Consider the following 12,033-nt stretch of genomic DNA (forward strand, 5'->3'; position numbering starts at 1 on the left):
CAGCGACGGTCGCTGCCCCGGGCGGCGCACGGCGCCGCCCAAAGGGGGCGCACAGCGCCGCCAGGGCAGCGCAGCGCAGCGCAGAGCGCTGCCCAGGGCGGCGCACGGCGCCGCCCAGGAGCGGCGCCAGGCACCGCCAGGGCAGCGATTGTCGCTGCCCTAAAGGGGCTGCCCCGGCCCGCGCCCACGGGTGCGGGCCGGCCCGGGAGTGTCCCGGGCGGCCCGCGGGAAAAATTATTTTTTTTATTTAAATTAATTTTAATGTGCTAAAATTTTATTTTTGGTCCGGTCAAAATTTGTTTTTGATTGGTTCACGAGGCATCGGATCGAATTGTTCGAGTCCGAAAATTTTAAAATTGATTTTTGGATAAATTTGAATTTTTGGAAAATTTTAATATTTTATCCTTAAATTGAATTTTGAAATCAATTATTTTTGGTACAATTGATGATAAAATTTGATCTTATGTATATATTAAGTAAAATATGATTTTATCTATAAAATTAGATTCTGTAGATAAAATATGATTTTATTTAATAAAAGGTAAAATATGATTTTATATGTAAAATATGATTTTATATATAAAATATGATTTTATCCTGTTTAAATTTAAATTGCCATATGCATGATATCCAATAAATTAATTTTGAATTAAATGTTATTGGATAAGGATGATCGATTGCCATGACCAATTTTGTAGGTGTATGTTAGGAATTTACATTTGTTTTATTGTTGTTGGTTTTATTAATGGGCCTGGTTTATGGCCCAATATGAATGTCATATGTAATAAAAGTGGGCTTGGTTTATGGCCCGTTTCCACCCCTAAAATGTATCCCCTACTTGTCATTGCTATTTATTGTAAATACATTTGATTTAGTGGGAGATCAAGATTTGAAGATGGTGGGCCCAGCAGACAATAAAGACGAAGAAATGTAAATTGGAAGCTAATGTAATAGGATTGCATTGCATACTGCATATTACCTAGGATTGGACTAAGACTCGTGATTGGCAACCACGAGTCAATTAGAATGAAATCGATCATCCTATATATAATATATGATATTATGATTGTATGCATGTTTTAGACATAATTGTATGAATCCGGCAAGCATACAATAAATTGAAAAATGATGAGACAAATTTTCATAATTAAAAATCCCTCATTTTAAATATGATTTAAAATTGATATCAAGATAAATAAAGGAAATTTAAATTTGTTTAAATGTTCCTACCTTCCATCAACGATCAATGTATGTGATGCTACCCGCGGATACGGTCCGGCTCATATTATTGGGGGGGCCCGTCCGTCGGAAAGCTGTTCATTGGATCGACACATGTTGTAAGTTGGGTGGAACTCCCATGGGATCGGCTCATATTATTGGGGGATCCACATGGCGACCGTCCATCACAACTTAATATTTATGGGTCATCTTGACATGTCACTATAAACGGCGTCATATTATTGGGCCCTTATTGGACATGAGGTAAATACATGGGGGTTGCTTTGGAAGCAATTGGGCTCTACCTTTTGAGAATTATGGTTGGCTGATATTATTCGGGACCATAAGTTTGTCAATTGGACTCCATGTTCTCACTAAGGAAAAAGTTTCCCGTTTTCACTAGAGGGTAGTGAAATCGTTAAAATAGTGGGAGTGAGATTCATAAAATTAAATTCGCCTATTTTATGTCTTAGTAAATTGCTTAAACAATCATTGATATATGTCTGTTTTTCTTTTCAGTATTTCATACAATGAATTCGCGTAATCCATTATTCTCGATCCTCGAACAAAACAAGTTGATTGGCGCAAACTATACGGAATGGTTCCGAAAGTTGAAGATTGTCTTGACTTCGGAGAAGATGCTCTACGTGTTAGAGAAATCACCTCCGAAGGAAGCACCAGCTGACGTAAGTCCGGAGGAATTGGCCAAACTTGATGCATGGTGGGACCATGACATCAAGACCAAATGCTATATGCAAGCCTCGATGTCTGATGAACTCCAGAGGCGATTTGAGGACACCGTGAATGCTGCTGACATTCACGCTCAACTCAAGGAACTTTTTGGGGCTCAATCGAGGGCTGAAAGGTTCGCTACTGTTAAGGAGCTAATGACGTGTCGCATGCGTGAAGGGACTTCGGTCCGTGATCATGGGGTACGAGTGATTTGGCTCATACAGAAGTTAGCAACTCTTGATTTGGTGTTGGAGCATGAACTCAACGTGGATTTACTGCTTCTGTCTCTTCCTTCTTCGTTTGACGGATTTGTGGTAAATTTTAATATGAACAAGATAGAGGCCACCCTTGAAGAGATGGTCAATATGCTTGTGACATATGAATCCACACTAAAGAAGGATAAACCAGCTTTCTTGGTGGGCTCCTCATCTTCTGCTAAGAAGGGGCCAAGTACGAAGGGTAAGAAACGTTCTGCCCCACCCAAGAAAGTCGAACCCGAGAAGAAGCACAAGACAAAGGCTTCAAACAATGGAAAATCCAAGGATGTTTGCCATTACTGCAAGAAGCCCGGTCATTGAAAGCGCAACTGCAAGGAATATCTAGAGCAGTTGGGAACTGCAAAGGGTATGTTCTATATTGAAATAAACATTTCACTTAATACTACTTCTTGGGTATTGGATACCGGATGTGGATCTCACATTTGCAATGATTTGCAGGTGATGACAAGAAGTCGCAGGCTTAGAATGGGTGAGACCCAGCTGAGGCTCGGGAATGGTTCCAGAGTTGAAGCTACAGCCATTGGAGATGTTTGTTTAATTTTGCAGAACGGTTTTAAGTTATTTTTAAGAGATGTTTTATTTGTTCCGGATTTAATTAAAAACATTATTTCTGTTTCTATGCTAGATAGAGATGGTTATTCTTGCAATTTTGTGAATGGGATTTGCAATATTTACAAGAATGAATGTTTGATTGGAAATGGACAACTTGAAAACGATCTATACAACTTAAAACTAAAAGACGTTCCAATAAATTATGTTGATAAACCGGCGACAACAAACAAAAGGAAAATCGATAGTCAAAACCCGGCAAACCTTTGGCACGCTAGACTAGGTCATATTTCCTCAAGGAGGATGAACAAGCTAGTGGGAGAGGGCATGTTTGATATGTCTGATATTAACTCTCTACCTACTTGTGAATCCTGCCTAAAAGGGAAAATGACTAAATCTCCTTTTAAGGGGAAACCTGAGCGTAGTCAAAATCTGTTGGATTTGATCCATACAGATGTTTGTGGTCCATTTAGAGTTGGGGCTCAACATGGCCACACCTACTTCATTACCTTTACTGATGATTATTCAAGGTATGGGTATTTATATTTAATGAAATATAAGTATGAAGCATTTGAAAAGTTCAAAGAATTCAAGGCTGAAGTAGAAAATAAGCTAGGTAAAAGTATTAAAGCACTTCGATCGGATCGAGGTGGAGAATACTTAAGTACCGATTTTTTGGACTATCTAAAAGAGAATGGGATTCTCTCTCAGTGGACTCCTCCTATGACACCACAGCAATGGTGTATCGGAGCGTCGTAATCGAACTTTGTTGGACATGGTTCGATCCATGATGAGCTTCACTGAGCTTCCACCTTCGTTTTGGGGCTATGCGCTTGAAACGGCGGTATTGTTGTTGAACAACGTCCACACTAAAGCAGTGGACAAAACACCATACGAGTTATGGAATGGCAAAGCTCCTAAGTATTCGTACTTAAGGATTTGGGGATGTCCTGCTTACGTGAAGCAGACAGTGGGAGATAAGTTGGATAGTCGATCCAGCTTATGTTATTTTGTAGGGTATCCGAAGAATTCAATCGAATATTATTTCTATTATCCTGCTGAAACAAAGGTGTTTGTTTCTAGGAATGCCACCTTCTTGGAGAAGGAGTTCTTATTGGATAAGAAAGGCGAGATGATGGAACTCGAAGAAGTTCGAGAAGAACCCGAAATACAAAATAACGATCCTACGCCTTAGGAACCATTACTGGACACGCCTGAACCTAGAAGATCCGAGAGGACTTCTAGACCTCCTGTTCGATATGGTCTTCTTCTTGAAGGGGATCAAGATGAACCCGACATTGGATGTGATCCAAGAAACTTCAAGGAAGCAATTTCTGATGCGGATTCAAATTTATGGCTTGAAGCTATGCAGTCTGAATTGGATTCAATGCATACAAACCAAGTTTGGTCTTTAGTAGATCCTCCTGATGGAATTTTTCCAATAGGGTGTAAATGGATCTACAAGAGAAAGCTTGGGCCTGATGGTAAGGTATTGACCTACAAGGCGCGATTGGTGGCGAAAGGTTACACTCAAAGACAAGGAGTTGACTATGATGAAACCTTTTCACCAGTTGCAATGTTCAAGTCCATAAGAATCCTTATTGCCATAGCTGCATGGTATGACTATGAGATATGGCAAATGGATGTGAAGACTGCTTTTCTTAATGGAGACATTAAGGAAGAAATCTATATGAAGCAGCCGGAGGGGTTCACATCCATGGGAAGCGAGCATAAGGTATGCAAGCTTCAGAGATCAATTTATGGTCTAAAACAAGCATCAAGAAGTTGGAACCAGAAATTTGATGAAACAATAAAAGATTTTGGTTTCATCAAGAACCCGGAGGAACCGTGCGTGTACAAGAAAGTAGTTAAGGATGCTGTGACATTCTTAGTACTTTATGTTGATGACATCCTACTCATTGGGAATGATGTAGGGATGTTGCAGTCAACAAAGATATGGTTATCAGGTAGATTCTCGATGAAGGATTTGGGTGAGGCATCCTACATTCTTGGGATACAGATCTATAGAGATAGATCTAAGAGAATGATAGGACTCACTCAATCAACCTACATCGACACCATATTGAAACGGTTTTCAATGGATGGGTCCAAGAGAGGACATCTACCCATGTGTCATGGAGTTTCTTTATCCAAGTCTATGTGTCCCAAGACTGATGCAGAGATAGAGAATATGACACATGTACCATATGCGTCAGCTATAGGTAGTATCATGTATGGGATGATATCTACCAGACCGGATGTAGCATTTGCTCTGAGTGTCACGAGCAGATATCAGGCTAATCCTGGTCAAATGCATTGGAAAGCCGTGAAGGACATTCTTAAGTACTTACGAAGGACTAAGAATATGTTCATGGTATATGGAGGACGAGATCTGAAATTGGAAGGCTATACCGACTCTAGCTTCCAAAGTGACGTGGATGACTCGAAGTCAACCTCTGGATTTGTGTTCATGCTCAATGGCGGTGCTGTCTCTTGGAAGAGTTCCAAGCAGGACACCACAGCGGATTCCACCACTGAGGCTGAATACATTGCAGCATCAGCTGCTGCTAAAGAGGCCGTTTGGATGAGGAAGTTCGTCCAAGAGTTGGGCGTCATTCCTGAATTTGTTGGTCCAGTCCCGGTGTACTGTGACAACACGGGTGCCGTTGCTCAAGCAAAGGAACCAAGGTCTCATCAAAGATCCAAACACGTACTGAGGAAATACCACATCATCCGGGAGATTGTGGAAAGAGGAGACATCACTGTCGAACGAGTGGCCTCTGCAGACAATATCGCTGATCCGCTTACTAGGCCCTTGCAAGGACCATTGTTTGACAAACATCGCGAAGCAATGGGTCTACGTAGTATGACTAGTTGGCTATAGGGCAAGTGGGAGATTGAAAGAGTGGGTGCCCAGTGAGCCAACTTGTGGCTATGGGCTTTGATGACTCTTTGTACAAACGATCTTTTGTTTAATGTAATTTACACTTTTATTAATGGCAATGACTTTATCTTTCTTCATATTGTTATATTATGATATACTATTGTTGTTTTGATAAAGACCTTGAATATACTATAGTGTATGTAAGATGTGGTAGAACATGGGGATGTCTATCATGAAATACATCTTATAGTCATTGTATATTCTAAACTGTTCCTAGTCGATTGAGCCGTCCGATAATAAGGATAAGGATCGCTCGAGTTTGAGACTAGCTTTGCGATGCGGAGTACCACGTTTCATTGGTAGGGAACATGGAGATGTTCGAAGCATGCAAATGGATATTCATAGGATGAATAATCGAACTACCCTATCCGGACTTTTCCGAGTGGTTATCACTTATCGAGTGGATAAAGTCCGCGGTTTTGGTTGTACACCATTAGTCCTTACTACTTGAAACATCATGGAGACTCTATATGCTAGTACTGTGCTTTGACTCGTTCACCGACTCTATGGGGGTCATCAGGTGTCGGGATTGGGTACAGTTACAACACATATAGGAGTCGATGCATTGTTGTCAAGGATTCACCACATACTTGCGAGTGTGGATATCCTATGCGATCTGAGGAGATATTAGTGTGACGAATCTCTGGCCAGAGTACTTGATGTGATTTAAGAAATGGTTTCTTAGTAGCACATGCGATGTCACTAATTTGATCTTCAAGATGTATTGCATAGTTATCGAATCTTGAGCGACTCTCGATATACCAATGGTTGTTGATTCGATCGGGATATATGGATGAAGGGACCGTACTGTACGCTAACTAAAATCTACTGGTTCTTGTAAGCACTATCAGTGATACCTAGGGAATCATGGGGCGATGTTGCTAGGCGCTTTACCATGATTCGTTGGGCAAGTCGGAAATCGTTGTTCCGAGTCACAAGGAGTTGTGAGCCCACGGCTAGCTGTATCCCTGAACCATTGAGGGTCACACAGTGTAATGAAGTTTTAATCCCCATTGAGATAGTTAAATTTAAAGAGTTAAATTTAATGAATAAAGAAGTTGGACTTCTTAAATAAGAGTAAGGGAGTAGGATTTCCTAAAATGACATAGGGATGTACATTTTTGGAAACCACTGAATTCGGATTCAGGAAAATTTATCTTGACTTTAAAATGTGCAGAAATGGTTTCTGTGCACATTGGTAAAATCGGTTTATCAATCGGAGTCACGATGAATTTTATATTAATTTCTGAACATGCGGGCTTTGCTTGTCGGGCCTCAACTTATGACTAATGGGCCCTAAGGTGTTAGTGGCCTGCATTATAAATAAGTTATTGCAGTACAGAAATTACACACAGTTGGTCATAATTTTGAGAGACAGTTTTCGAAAAAAAACCCCTAGCTCTCTCTAGAAATTCGGCCGCCCCTCCCTCTCTCTGTCAGAGATTTTCCGGTCTGTGATTTTGAATTGCAGACAGGATTAGCGAATCAAATTCGTTATTCTCTTCGCAGAAAACTTCTGATAGATTTTCTAGTGCAATCTATCAGAGGGATTAAACCTCCATTCGTGGACCTGATTGAAGGAAAGCTTGTTCATCAGTTCCAGGGAGATACAAGAAGCGCAGAGAAATCTGTGTGGTGTCCAATAATCTCGCTTCGAGATTGAAGGTAAAATTTAATAATAGTTATTTAATTTTACACACACAAATAATTTAATCGTATGGTTGATACCCACACTATGGAATTGTTCCATACTAAAAATTTTAAACTTCCGCTGCACTGGGTATCAATCGTGATTGATCTGAACGCCAGTTACCCAACACGAAGAACTGCTTCCAGACTTCTTGAACTGCTTTCCTTTGGGACGGAAATAGTTCTTCTTGCCACCACCACTGTTACCACCCTCATTCATCTGCGGCTGCTTTTGATACTGCCTCTGCTGTTGCTGTTGAGGCTGGTACTGATTCTCCCTCTTCCTTAACATTCCCGCTTCTGCCCCCTTGGCCTGATCCATCGCATCTGAAAAGTTATCTGGCCTCCCAGTATTCACCAGAATAAAGATGTCAGGGTGCAAACCGTTAATGAACTAGTCTGCTTTTGCCTCCTCATTGTCGGCAATATGCGGGGCGAACCTCAGTAAACTGTCAAATTTCGCAACATATTCCTCGATACTCATATTCCCTTGCTTCAAATTTGCAAACTCGGCACCTTTGTCCTTTCGATAGGAAACTGGAAAAAATCTTTTATAGAATTCAGATTTAAAAAGTGCCCAAGTGATTTCCGTACCTCTGTTTTCTTTGGCTTTCTTGGTTGTCATCCACCAACTTTTTGCCACTCCCTGCAGTTGATGAATAACCAATCTAACCCTGCGGTCGTCAGAGTAGTCGAGCGAATCAAAGAGCTGATCTATATCATCAAACCAACTCTCACAATCTACCGGATTCTCTTTCCCATTCAAATACGGTGGCTTGAAGGATTTGAATCTTTTCAGTAAGGCTTCCATAGGCGTGATCATTTCATCCATCTGTACCACCGGAGGAGTCATAACCGGAGGAGTTTCTGTAGTAGGAACAATCGGTGGAGTATTCATGTCTAGCCTTCTTCGAGTACCCATCTAAATTGACATGGGTTAGAACACGGATAATTCAATTCACATCTCACCATTTCAGTGTTAAGAAACCTCTGGTCGTCTTACCAATACGATAGATGGAACTCAGATCAATGCATGAATACAGTTCATATCTCAATCAAATCATGCTTTAACAATTTTAATCTCCAAGTCACGTAATTCAAATAAATTTTCAATCCATAAAGCATGCTCGCATATTCTGTAATCATAGAATTAATCAATCACATGCGAGAAATCAAGGTCAAGTGGTCTCGGTCTACCCCGCTCACTTTTAGAACAAAATCCAGGAACTTATCGCTTTGATACCACTTAATGTGAGGCCTAGATTCTAATCATGCAATCTCAGGATAATTAAATTTATCAACTCAATTAAAAGAATAGGATTAAAGAATTCAATTTTTTTTTTTAAAGTGGTGCTCACTCGATCGGTAAAATCTTACCGATCGAGCGGGCCAAATAATCCAACTCACTGTCCAAACTGCAGGACCCCTCGCTCGATCGGTAAAATCTTACCGATCCAGCGAGAACAAAATTCTAATACACTATCCCGCTACAAAAAGTGCTCGCTCGATCCGCAAGACTTCGCCGATCGAGCGAGACCCTCTGCCCAGAAAAATTCTGGTTTCTTCTCCAATTCGATTCCATTCAATCCACAATAACAACATCAAAATCCCATTCAACAAGATACAACATAAATGTATTGAGTTATACAAACCTCACAAAATAAAGCATGCATAAGAAGGTCCCTCTAGTTCGGACTTATTCAATACAAAAAGGAGTTCAAATACGTAAGACTCCTAACACTCTATTCTCTCAATCGCCTAGCCATGTTGTCTCTGAATCGGTCCTGCCCCACCTGTTGCCAAGTACACATACAAACAAAGACAACAGCCGGATAATCCGGTGAGAATAATATTCCCAGTAAAAGAGACATACATGTAATCAAATAAACATATCAAGTCATATAAGAACTCGTTCTCCATATAATCAAATAATCCAATAGAGTACTGTATTTAAAATGATATGCATGTCTTTAAACTTCTGGATTATCAGACTCAGATAATCAAATGAAATTCATCTATTCTTTCTTTCTTTGGTTTGGGATCCCGAGGTTAAAGACATCCACAATCACACCGACTCTCCTCTCGAGGTGGATATGACATGCTTTAATCCCCTAGACTCAAGAGCATTATAGTGAGCTACTCGACAAGGTAGTAAATCGCCTACCAAGCTACTCAACTACAATCCCTAGATCGTCTAATTCAAATTGAATAAATCAAGGCTCAATATGAATGCATATGTAATCTCATGCACTCAATATAAATTCAATCATATAATCAATAAGCAATCAAATCATGCAATATGTGATTTCTTCTAGGACACTCGAATCAATCCCGACTCGAGTTAATCGTCCTATTCCATTCCAAAATCATCTTATACCTCTTCTTTGTCGTTCCAAACTTCAATATGAAAACAACAATTCTCAATTCAAAAACTATCCAATCAAGTTCATTAATCGATATAGAAAGACATCGATACTATACCGGCTCAACTCTTCCAAACTTGCCAAAAGCTGCGACTCTAGCAACTTCGAGGACTCCCAATCAATCTATCAGAAGAAGTCACGGATCAAAATCGATATCAAAACTCAATCAAAACTCAATACGATCAAAACATCGAAACGATATCCAAAACTCAAACTGACGGCATAACAGCTATAAACTGACCAAATCCGGAAATGCAGATAGCAAAACAACAGCTCAATATACTCATTCCAATCCTCAAACATCAAACCCAACACAAAATCAACACATCTCAAAATCATCATTTTCGAAAATGACAAGGAAAATCATAACAATTCCATTCGTCGCTCAAACTCAAAACTGACAGATAATAAACGATCAGAACTCTGTCAAGAACAACATACTCGAATCTCGCATGATTCTAACAACATCCAAAAATTAGAATGTATCCGATCGTAGAAAAACTTACGATATAACGGAGCTCTCGAAGCCGTGATCGTAGATATCAAGTCAGAATTCAATTCTATCGGACGGATTGAGCTAGAATCGAAATCACAAAAGCTTGGAAGAAAGCTTTCTTGCCTTCAATGGAGAGAACATGGTTTGGTGAAGAAGATGAGATGATTAAAAGAGACTAAGTCAAAGTAGATAATATAACAAATCCCCATATTTGCATTTCAGTCCCTGAAAATTCTGAAAACTGCAAATTAGACCCTGATCAATAAAAAGTCCGGTATCGAATTCTGAAATCACTGATTATCTCAAATAACATCAATTAAGATAAAAACGGGGCATTACAAGATGATTGTGTCCTTATCATCTAGAATTATCAAGATTGTCTCATTGAAGAGTTTGAGCAGTGCCTTGAGATCCGAAGAAGCTGTCAGGTCTGTCATCAGCCCAGTCACTATGCCAGAGTTTGCCATCATCATATTATTGAGAGATCTCCGAATGGAAATTCTTTATGTCGTTAGCTCCGACATAAATGCAAGCCGTTTCAGTTCACTCCTTTCGGCTGCAACGATTGAATCTACGGGAATTTAATCAGATGATGAACCAATCCTTGAGGCAACAAGACATCGCGGTTGAGAAGAGAGAGGAAGTGTTCCTTAGACCGCACTCAAGTAGAGGCGCTCCTAAAACATTTACGAATTTTGGAAGCCGAATCTTCCTGAGATGTTAGATGAATTCGTGAGTATTCGTATTGGTGGAATTCATATCCGTTGAAGAGTCATCTTGATATTTCAGATTCTTTGAGAGTTGTTTGCAAATTCGCACGCCGAGCAGTTACGCTGTTCTATTGACGTCTGATTTTCTGATGGGATCGAGTTGTCTTTCTCGATCTTTTATTTCTGAAGATGGAATTTCTGTGGATCGCCTCAAAACTGAATTCGATATGTATTGATCTAGATCCACGTCCTTACTGAGATTTGAAGATGTTTGAGTTCTATCCCTGATTTTTCGAGGAATTCTTATCGTTTGTAAGGCCGATTACTCAGCAGAATATGTTCTTCTGTTTGGACTTAATCTTATGAGACCAGATCTTATTGATTTAAGAAGAGAGCGATCAGCGCTTCAGTATTTTTATTCTTCTTGATTGATGATATATGGTTCTTTGCACTTCTTCTTATTGAAATTTGAGGCATATTCATGTTCAGAAGGCTCACTTATTAGCTTGGGCATCGAGACATTTGAAGATGCTCGAGACTCATTGTCTGAATCTGGACTTGGGCTCGTACCGATCTTATTGATTAGAAGATCTGGTATCTATTTTCGTATGGGGATATTTCTGTAATCTTCCCTGATCTTGGAAGATTGTAGTACTTGTTTCATCGATTGAACTGAGTATGAAGAAGAGAAGATGATTAGAGGTATTGAGGAACTTCTGATTTGGAACCTGTTTCTATCTGAAGAAATTAAATGCAACAGATGATGTTTTGAGCCAAAAGTTTCATTTTTATTTTATCTACTCTCTGATTATGATTGATAGATTGATGAAATCTGCTACCGTATTCCGTACGGAATGACTTTTAGTCAGGATCAGAGGATGGATATTGTTTCAGAAGTCGTCAGACGTCATGTTTTGATGAAGTCTGTCAGTTTAGACAGAGATCCTCGATGCATTCTTTCTTTCGACATAGATTTCGAAGAGACATTTTTTGT

Source organism: Henckelia pumila, chromosome 3 (genome assembly GCF_033568475.1).
Source record: "Henckelia pumila isolate YLH828 chromosome 3, ASM3356847v2, whole genome shotgun sequence".
Taxonomy (NCBI): domain Eukaryota; kingdom Viridiplantae; phylum Streptophyta; class Magnoliopsida; order Lamiales; family Gesneriaceae; genus Henckelia; species Henckelia pumila.